The sequence below is a fragment of the Tachyglossus aculeatus genome, unplaced genomic scaffold (genome assembly GCF_015852505.1).
Source record: "Tachyglossus aculeatus isolate mTacAcu1 unplaced genomic scaffold, mTacAcu1.pri scaffold_1_arrow_ctg1, whole genome shotgun sequence".
In the NCBI taxonomy this organism is placed as follows: Eukaryota; Metazoa; Chordata; class Mammalia; order Monotremata; family Tachyglossidae; genus Tachyglossus; species Tachyglossus aculeatus.
This window is the reverse complement of record NW_024044915.1, coordinates 3,873,794-3,883,282: the sequence shown is the minus strand read 5'-3', so window position 1 is coordinate 3,883,282 and position 9,489 is coordinate 3,873,794. Positions and strand designations below refer to the sequence as shown.

General features: G+C 47.0%; 1 non-coding gene across 1 annotated transcript; it reads left to right on the top strand.

Annotated features, from left to right (window-relative positions):
• The first annotated feature begins 5,390 nt into the window (after positions 1–5,390).
• On the top strand, positions 5,391–5,498 carry LOC119923585. The gene has a single exon (XR_005448895.1). It is a non-coding gene; the product is annotated as a U6 spliceosomal RNA (small nuclear RNA).
• Positions 5,499–9,489: the final 3,991 nt, after the last annotated feature.

The following is a 9,489-nucleotide window of genomic DNA, read 5'->3' as shown; positions in this document are numbered from 1 at the left end:
TTTCCATTTTACAGATGAAGGAACTGAGTTGGTGTGAGTTGGGATGCTGGCCAAAACTCTTCAGGGGAGAGACCAAGTGATCCCACCACCCTTCATTTGCTAAGGCTCCCTAAAATCGCCCCTGTTCCTCCTCAGTCCCTCCCCCTTGCTGCCCCCTCTTCAACTCTCCCGTCATTTCCAGAAGTTTCTCTGGAAGAGATTTCCTGCCTTCTTTCAAAAGTTAATTCTTCCACATGAGCATCAGATCCCATGCTTTAACACCTTAACAAAACTCTCGTTCCCTCCCCTTTTCCCTCCGTAATAGCTATCTTGATCCGTTTGATCTCCAGTGACATCTTCCCCACTGATGCAAAAAATGCACGTCTCCCCTACCTAAAAATACTTCCCTTTACCCTATGGATCCCTCTAGTTATCGCAACATTTACCTCCTACCATTCCTCTCCAAAATCCTTGAGCAAGTTTGCTGTTCCCTCTGTCACAAATTCCTTTCCTCCAATTATCTCCTGGACTCCTTCCTTTCTAGCTTCCATGCCCTTCACTCCACAGAAACCACCTTCTCAAAGGTCACCAATGATCTCCTTCTTGCCAAGTCCAATGGCTTCTGAGCTGCCTTTGAGATGGTTGACCACCCCAATCTCACGGAAATGTTATCCAAAATTGGCTTCACTGACTGTCCTGCCCTGATACTCCTCTTATCTCTCTTGCCGTTCATTTTCAGTCTCCTTCATAGTCTCTCCCTCTGCCTCCCACCCCGTAGCTAATAATGATGGTATTTGCTGAGCGCTTACAATGTGCAAGGCACTGTTCATCATCAATCGTATTTATTGAGCGCTTACTGTGTGCAGAGCACTGTACTAAGCACTTGGGAAGTACAAGTTGGCGACATATAGAGACAGTCCCTACCCAACAGTGGGCTCACAGTCTAGAAGGGGGAGATAGAGAACAAAACCAAACATACTAACAACATAAAATAAATAGAATAGATATGTACAAGTAAAATAAATAAATAAATAAATAAATACATAAATAAATACAGTAACAAATATGTACAAACATATATACATATATACAGGTGCTGTGGGGAAGGGAAGGAGGTAAGATGGGGGGATGGAGAGGGGGATGAGGGGGAGAGGAAGGAAGGGGCTCAGTCTGGGAAGGCCTCCTGGAGGAGGTGAACTCTCAGTAGGGCCTTGAAGGGAGGAAGAGAGCTAGCTTGGTGGATGGGCAGAGGGAGGGCATTCCAGGCCCGGGGGATGACATGGGCCGGAGGTCGATGGTGGTACAGGTGAGAACGAGGTACGGTGAGGAGATTAGGGGCAGAGGAGTGGAGGGTGCGGGCAGGGCTGTAGAAGGAGAGAAGGGAGGTGAGGTAGGAGGGGGCGAGGTGATGGAGAGCCTTGAAGCCCAGGGTGAGGAGTTTCTGCCTGATGCGCAGATTGATTGGTAGCCACTGGAGATTTTTGAGGAGGGAAGTAACATGCCCAGAGCGTTTCTGGACAAAGACAATCCGGGCAGCAGCATGAAGTATGGATTGAAGTGGGGAGAGACACGAGGATGGGAGATCAGAGAGAAGGCTGACGCAGTAGTCCAGATGGGATAGGATGAGAGCTTGAATGAGAAGGGTAGCGGTGTGGATGGAGAGGAAAGGGCAGATCTTGGCAATGTTGCGGAGCTGAGACCAGCAGGTTTTGGTGATGGCTTGGATGTGAGGGGTGAACAAGAGAGCGGAGTCGAGGATGACACCAAGGTTGCGGGCTTGTGAGAAGGGAAGGATGGTAGTGCCGTCAACAGAGATGGGAAAGTCAGGGAGAGGGCAGGGTTTGGGAGGGAAGACAAGGAGTTCAGTCTTGGACATGTTGCGTTTTAGGTGGCGGGCAGACATCCAGATGGAGATGTCCTGAAGGCAGGAGGAGATGCGAGCCTGGAGAGAGGGGGAGAGAGCAGGGGCAGAGATGTAGATCTGGGTGTCATCAGCGTAGAGATGATAGTTGAAGTCGTGGGAGCGAATGAGGTCACCAAGGGAGTGCGTGTAGATCGAGAACAGAAGGGGACCAAGCACTGAACCTTGGGGAACCCCCATAGTAAGGGGATGGGGGGGGGGAGGAGGAGCCTGCAAAAGAGACTGAGAATGAACGACAGGAGAGATAAGAGGAGAACCAGGAGAGGACAGAGTCTGTGAAGCCAAGGTCAGATAGCGTGTTGAGGAGAAGGGGGTGGTCCACGGTGTCGAAGGCAGCTGAGAGGTCGAGGAGGATTAGGATAGAGTATGAGCCGTTGGATTTTGCCAGCAGGAGGTCATTGGTGACCTTTGAGAGGGCATTTTCCGTGGAATGTAGGGGACGGAAGCCAGACTGGAGGGTGTCGAGGAGAGTGTTGTTGTTGAGGAATTCGAGGCAGCGCGTGTAGACAACTCGTTCAAGGAGTTTGGAAAGGAATGGTAGGAGGGATATGGGGTCACCTAGAAGGCGAGGTGGGGTCAAGAGAGGGTTTTTTTAGGATGGGAGAGACATGGGCATGTTTGAAGGCAGAGAGGAAGGAACCTGTGGAGAGTGAGCGGTTGAAGATGGAAGTTAAGGAGGGGAGAAGGGATGGAGCGAGAGATTTCATGAGATGAGAGGGAATGGGGTCAGAAGCACAGGTGGCCGGAGTAGCACTTGAGAGGAGGGATGAGAGCTCCTCTGAGGATACTGCTGGGAAGGATGGGAGAGTAGCAGAGAGTGTTGAGAGCCGGGGGGTTGGAGAAGGGGGGGAAGTGCCTTTGGGGAGGTCGGACCTGACGGATTTAATTTTGTCAATGAAGTAGGAGGCCAGATCGTTGGGGGTGAGGGAAGGAGGAGGGGGAGGAACCGGGGGCCTGAGAAGGGAGTTGAATATACGGAAGAGCTGGTGGGGGCGATGGGCACTCTTTTCCCACTGTTGTAAGCACTGAATCATAATTATTGTATTTGTTAAGCACTTACTATGTGCCAAGCATTGTACTATGCGCTGGGGTAGATACAAGATAATCACGTTGTCTACGTGGGGCCCACAGTCTTAACCCCCATTTTTACAGATAAGGTAACTGAGGCACAGAGAAGTTCAGTGGCTTGCCCAAGGTCACACAGCAGACAAGTGGCAGAGTGGGGTTAGAACCCACGACCTCTTACCCCCAAGCCCGAGTTCTTTCCACTAAGCCACACTTCTTTATGGGGGTCCCTCAAGAATAAGTTCTGGGTACCCTTCTATTCTTCATCTAAACCTACTCCCTCGGATAACTCATTCACTCCCATGGCTTCAAGCACCACTTCTATTCAGATGACACCCAAATCTACATATCCATGCTGATCTCTCTCCCTCTCTCCAGTCTCGCATCTCCTCCTGCCTTCAAGATATCTCTACCTAGATGTCTGCTCATCACCTCAAACATAACATGTCCAAAACAGAGCTCCTTATTTTCCCATCCAAACCCTGTCCTCCCCATGACTTCCCCATCACTTTAGATGACACCACCATCCTTCCTGTCTCACAGGCCCATAAGCTTGACATTATTCTTGACTCCTTTCTCTCATTCAACCCACAGATTCAATCCATCACCAAATCCTGTCATCCCCACCTTCACATCATCGCTAAAATCTGCCCTTTCCTCTCCATCTATACTATTAGCACGTTAATACAATCACTCATCCTATCCCGCCTGTATTACTGCATAAGCCTCCTTGTTGACTTCCCAGCCTCCTGTCTCTCCCCACTCCAGTCCATACTTCACTCTGCTGCCCAGATCATATTTCCACAAAAACGTTCTGAACGTGTCACCCCGCTCCTCAAAAAAACTCCAGTGGTTGCCCATCCATCTCCATATCGAACAAAAACTCCTCTCCTTTGACTTTAAGGCACCCCATTGCCTCGCCCGCTCCTACCTCACCTGGCTTCTCTCTTCTACAACCCAGAATACACATTTTGTTCCTCTAGTGTTAAGCTTCTCACTGTGCCTCCATCTCACCTGTCTTTCCATCAACCCCTAGCCCACGGCCTGCCTCTGGCCTGGAATGCCCTCCCTCCTCTTACCTAACAGACAACCACTCTCCCCCACTTCAAAGTCTTATTGAAGGCACATCTCCTCCATTAGGCCTTCCCAGACTAAGCACCACTTTTCCTTATCTCTTACTCCCTTTTGTGTTGTGCCTGACTTGTTCCCTTTGTTCTTCCCCCATCTCAGTACCAAAACATGATGTACACATCTGTCATTTTATTTGTTTCTATTCATGTCTGTCTCCTCCCCTCTAGACTGTGAGCTTGTTGTGGACATTGAATGTCATTGCTTATTGTTGTACTGTACTTTCTCAAGCACGTAGGTCAGGGCTCTTCACACAGAGCTTGATAAATATGTTTGAATGAATGAATCATAGTCCTTTCCAGAGGAAGATGTTTCTTATGCCATGTAAATGGCAGCATACACAGATCTGTAGAAAGACATTCTTGTGACCGTGTGGATTTGGGTGCTAAAACGGAATTGAGCTTTGTGAGAATTAATGCCATAGAAAAACCATATTCTACTTAAGATCAAACCACAGAATTTAGGCTTAATTGCCAAATGCCCTAAGGGATTATGCTATAGAGACATGCACCAAGGCCTTGTTAATATCTCTTTACTGGTAAAAATGATCAAAGAAGAAAATTGACATCAGTTAAAGAATTAGGTACCTTTTCTGCTTGTGATTGTCAAGTAATTCTTTGGTCTCTGCTTATGTGACACCCTAGCTCTCTTCCAAGGAGTCCTTCCTGACTAACCTCTCATTCTCCAACCCCATAGGTCTGCTGCTGCTCCCTGCCTGCTGTCACTCCCTGAATTTCTCCAGCTACTAGACTGCACTGGAGTAACTCCTGCCTGGGGCTTTCTGTGAGTGGCTAGGGCCCACCTCGGCAGGCCCTGAGCCCAGGGTGCCCCTGAGCAGCTAAGGCCCATCCAAGCCGGCCCTGAGCCTGCCCTTCAGGACCCTACATTGGGGGTTGGGAGCCGGAGGAATCCTGATAAGTTCCCGTACACTGAACTTTCCCACTGTCCACCCCAGCCACCCAAACCCTGCTCCTCCTCGCTCAGAAACGCGCTGCAGGGTTGAGGGCCCGAATTGTATTGGTGGAGAAGTCGTGACTGGGGGTCCTTCTAATTGCTCCCCTGTCTCATCCACTGGCTTTGGTTCGCAGAGCAAATAAGCATAAGTTAATCATTGCCTCAAAGCCTACATTCCAGCAGCCTCTGTGGCTTCATGCACCAGAAGAAATTTTGAATCTCTTTATTTGATGATGTGAGATTCTCAAAACAGGGAGACATTTAGAGAAAGGATTATTTTCAAGAAAGCACAAGAACATGTACAGATGCTTGAAAAGAAAAACTGTCATCTGCTACTAAACGATTGCTCATTTTGTCAGCACACATAGTAAAATTAGAAAGATCTAGAGAATATTAGCTATGGCCTCTGTGCAAGGATCATATGAAAGTATGTGAATTGTTCCATATTTATCTTTTTATTTCTCCTAGATGTTTTCAATCAATGGATTTACTGAGAAAACTATGCGCATTTCAATTATCTGTATTTATTGAGAGCTTACCATGTGCAGAGCACCATATTAAACACTTGGGAGAATTCAATATAACAATATAACAGACATACTCCGTGACCACAGTGAGCATACAGTCTAGAGGGGACTTAATTTAAGTAAGTTACAGATCTGTACATAAGTGCCTTTTGGTTGGGTGGGAGGATGAATAATGGGAGCAAGTCAGGGCGATGCAGAGGGAGTAGAGGAAAAGGATAAAGAGGGCTTAGGCAGGGAAGGCCTCTTGGAGGAGATGTGTCTTCAACAGGGCCTTGAAGGGGGAGAGAGTAATTGTCAGATACGAAGAGGGAGATATTTCAGGCCAGAGGCAGGATGTGGACAAGAGGGTACATGAGATTAAGGTAGAATAAGTACATTGGCACTAATGGAACAAAGTGTGCAGGCAGGGGTTTAGGAGAAGAGCAGGTAAGAGGGGGCAAAGTGACTGAGCACTTTAAAGCCCAAGGTAAGGGAGCTTCTTTTTTTGCAGAAATGGAGGGACAACTACTGGAGGTTCTTGAACAATGGGGAAATATGGACTGAACGTTTTTATCGGAAACTAATCTGGGCAGCAAAGTGAAGTATAGACCAGAGTGAGTAGAGACAGGAAGTAGAGAGGTCAGTTAGAAGTCTGATACAGTTATCATGGAGGGATAAGATAAATGCTTTTATTAACATGATAGCAGTTCAGATGGAGAGGAAATGACAGATTTTAGCTATGTCATGTTGAATGTGGAGGTTGAATGAGAGAGATCAATCAAGGATAACAACAAGGTTACGGTTGTTGTGAGGTAGGAAGGATGATTGTGCTGACTACAGTGATAGGAAAATTGGGGGAGGACTAGGTTTCAGTGGGATGATAAGGAGTTCTGTTTTGGACAGGTTAAGTTTAAGGTGACGGTAGGGCATCCAAGTGGAGATGTCCTGAAAGCAGGAGGAAAAACAAAACTACCGAGAGGGAGAGAGATCAGAACTGGAGATTTACATTTGGAAATTATCTGCATAGAGTTGGTAATAATAATAATGACATTTGATAAGTGCTTACTATGTGCCAGCCATTGTACTAAGCTCTGGGGTGGATACAAGCAAATTGGGTTGGACAAAGCCCCTGTTGCAAAAGGGGCTCTCATTCTCAATTCATATTTTACAGATGAGATAACTAAGTCACAGAGAATGGATGTGACTTGTCCAAAGTCACATAGCAGACAAGAGGCGGAGCTGAAATTAGAACCCTTGCCTTTCTGACTTCCAGGCCAGTGCTCTGTCCACTATATAATGCTTGTGAACCTGCTATGCCATGCTGCTGGGGTAGATGGAGGCATGTGAAAGAATGAATTCTCCAAGGTAGTGGGTGTTGATTGAAAATAGAAGGGGACCCAGAACTGAACTCTGAGGGACCCCCACAGTTGGAGGGGTAGGAGGCAGAGGAGGAGCCCATGAAAGAGCCTGAGAATGAGTAGCCAGAGGAATAGTAGGAGAACCAGGAGGAAACAGTGTCAGTGAAGCTAATGTTGGATAATGCTTCCAGGAGAAGGGGATGGTCAGTAGTGTCGAAGGAACCTGAGAGATGGAGGTGGATTAGGATAGAGTAGAGGCCATTAGATTTAGCAAGAAAGAGAATATTGGTGACCTTTGAGAGCGTGGTTCTGTGGAGTGCAGGGAACAGAAGTCAGATTGAAGGGGGTCAAGAAGACAAGTTGAAGGCTGGCTAAGAACTTGAGACAATGGGTGTAGACAATGCACTCGTGAATTTTGGAGAAGAATGGTAAGAGGGAGGTGGGGCGATAACTAGAAGGAGCTGAAGGCGACCTACATTCTCTTTTCCAGGCTTAATCTTGGTCTTGATCAAGACAGGGTGTTTTTTAGGATAAAGGAGATATGGAAATCTTTGAAAGCGGGGGGAAGAAGTAATTGCAGAGAGAACATTTGAAGATGGCATTCGGGGAGGGAAGAAGGGAGAGGGAAAGTGTTTTGAGGAGATGCGGAGGGATGGGGTCGGGTGCATGGGTGGAGAGGGTGGATTTTGAGAGAGGGCAGGAGATCTCCTCTAGAGATCGCCATCTTTCTTCCCACTCTCTAGCAAATTGCTCGCACATTTTAGACTTTATCCTCCAGTTCTGTCCTACCCTCATTTGTCACTCTATTGTGTCCTTTTACTAAATGACGAGTTATTGGAGGGAAATGGAGACCCTCTCAGAAGAGTGTAGGGAGTTCATGAAGGAAAATGGGTGGATAGACATTCTCTGCGATAGTGAATGGCTTCAGGGGGTATGGGGAGATTAGAAAGCCTTAGATGCCCAGCAGAAAGTCACCAAGATTCAGCCTGGGAAAGAAAACGGAGGTCGCCATCAGCCTCCTTTTCTTTGCCTTACCAATGGGAACCATGGAAACTCTATGGGGTCCATGGTCAGAGCCATGACTGAGGTTCATCCAGAACCTCCTCTAGGAGGCCTTTCCAGATTGAGCTCCCCTTTTCCTCCCCTCCTCCCCTCCCCATCGCCCCCCGGCCTTACACCTTTCCCCTCCCCATATAATATATACATATTTAGTATCTTCCCTTCCCCAAAACACTTGCATATATTTGTACATATTCATTACTCTAATTATTTTACTTGTACATATTTACTACTCTATTTTATTAATGATGTGCATATAGCTAAAATTGTATTTATTCTGATGGTTTTGATGCCTGTCTACTTGTTTTGTTTTGTTGTCTGTATCCTGCTTCTAGACTGTGAGCCCATTGTGGTAGAGACCGTCTCTAGATGTTGCCAACTTGTACTTCCCAAGTGCTTAGTACGGAGCTCTGCACAAAGTAAGTGCTCAATAAATAAGATTGAATGAATGAATGAATTAATTAATGAAAGATCAGACACCCCTGCATAGAGAGTCTGGTCTTCTTTGGAGGACTTGATAGTAACTCGGGATCCCCTAAGGGAAGTAGTGACTGACACCACCCAGAGAGTGTTTGCGTGGGGGCCCACGATGGCCCCCAGTTCCTTGTGCTGGCTTTAGATAGTACCCCAGGAACAGATGGGACAGAACCAACCACCCAGAGCTTATTGGGGTGGTTGGGGAAAGGCTGGAGTATTCAGATGGGAGACTGTCAGGTGTTTCCCAAGGTGAGTGCAATGGTGATGGAAAAAATAATAATAATAAGAGTTATAATAATAATTATGGTATTTGTTAAGCGCTTACTGTGTACCAAGCTCTGTTCTAAGCGCTGGGGTAATAATAATAATGATGATGGCATTTATTTAGCTCTTACTATGTGCAAAGCACTGTTCTAAGCGCTGGGGAGGATACAAGGTAATCACGTTACCGAGAAGCAGCGTGGCTCAGTGGAAAGAGCATGGGCTTGGGAGCCAGAGGTCATGGGGTCTAATACTGGCTCCATTACTTGTCAGCTCGGTGACTTTGGGCAAGTCACTTCACTTCACTGTGCCACAGTTACCTCATCTTTAAAATGGGGATTAAGACTGTGAGCCCCACATGAGACAACCTGATCACTTGTATCCTCTCCAGCTCTTAAAACAGTGCTTTGCACATAGTGAGCACTGAGCAAATGCCATCATTATTTTTATTATTATTATGTTGTCCAATGTGGGGATCACAGTCTTAATCCCCATTTTACAGATGAGGTAAATGAGGCACAGAGAAGTTAAGTGACTAGCCCAAGGTCACACAGCAAGTCACTACAAATCCTACACCCTACACTGAGTGTCCCCACAGGATTTCCCTCTCCTTTTGTCCTGCCACTGCAGTAAAACGTTGGGTGATAACAACAACAGCCTTGAACTAACATACCTGAGATCATTTCCTCTTCAATCTCTCTCGGGTGTTCCTGACTGAACTCCTTGTCTTCCCTCTCAAACCCTGCCCTCTCCCTGACTTACCCATCTCTGTTGACGGCAC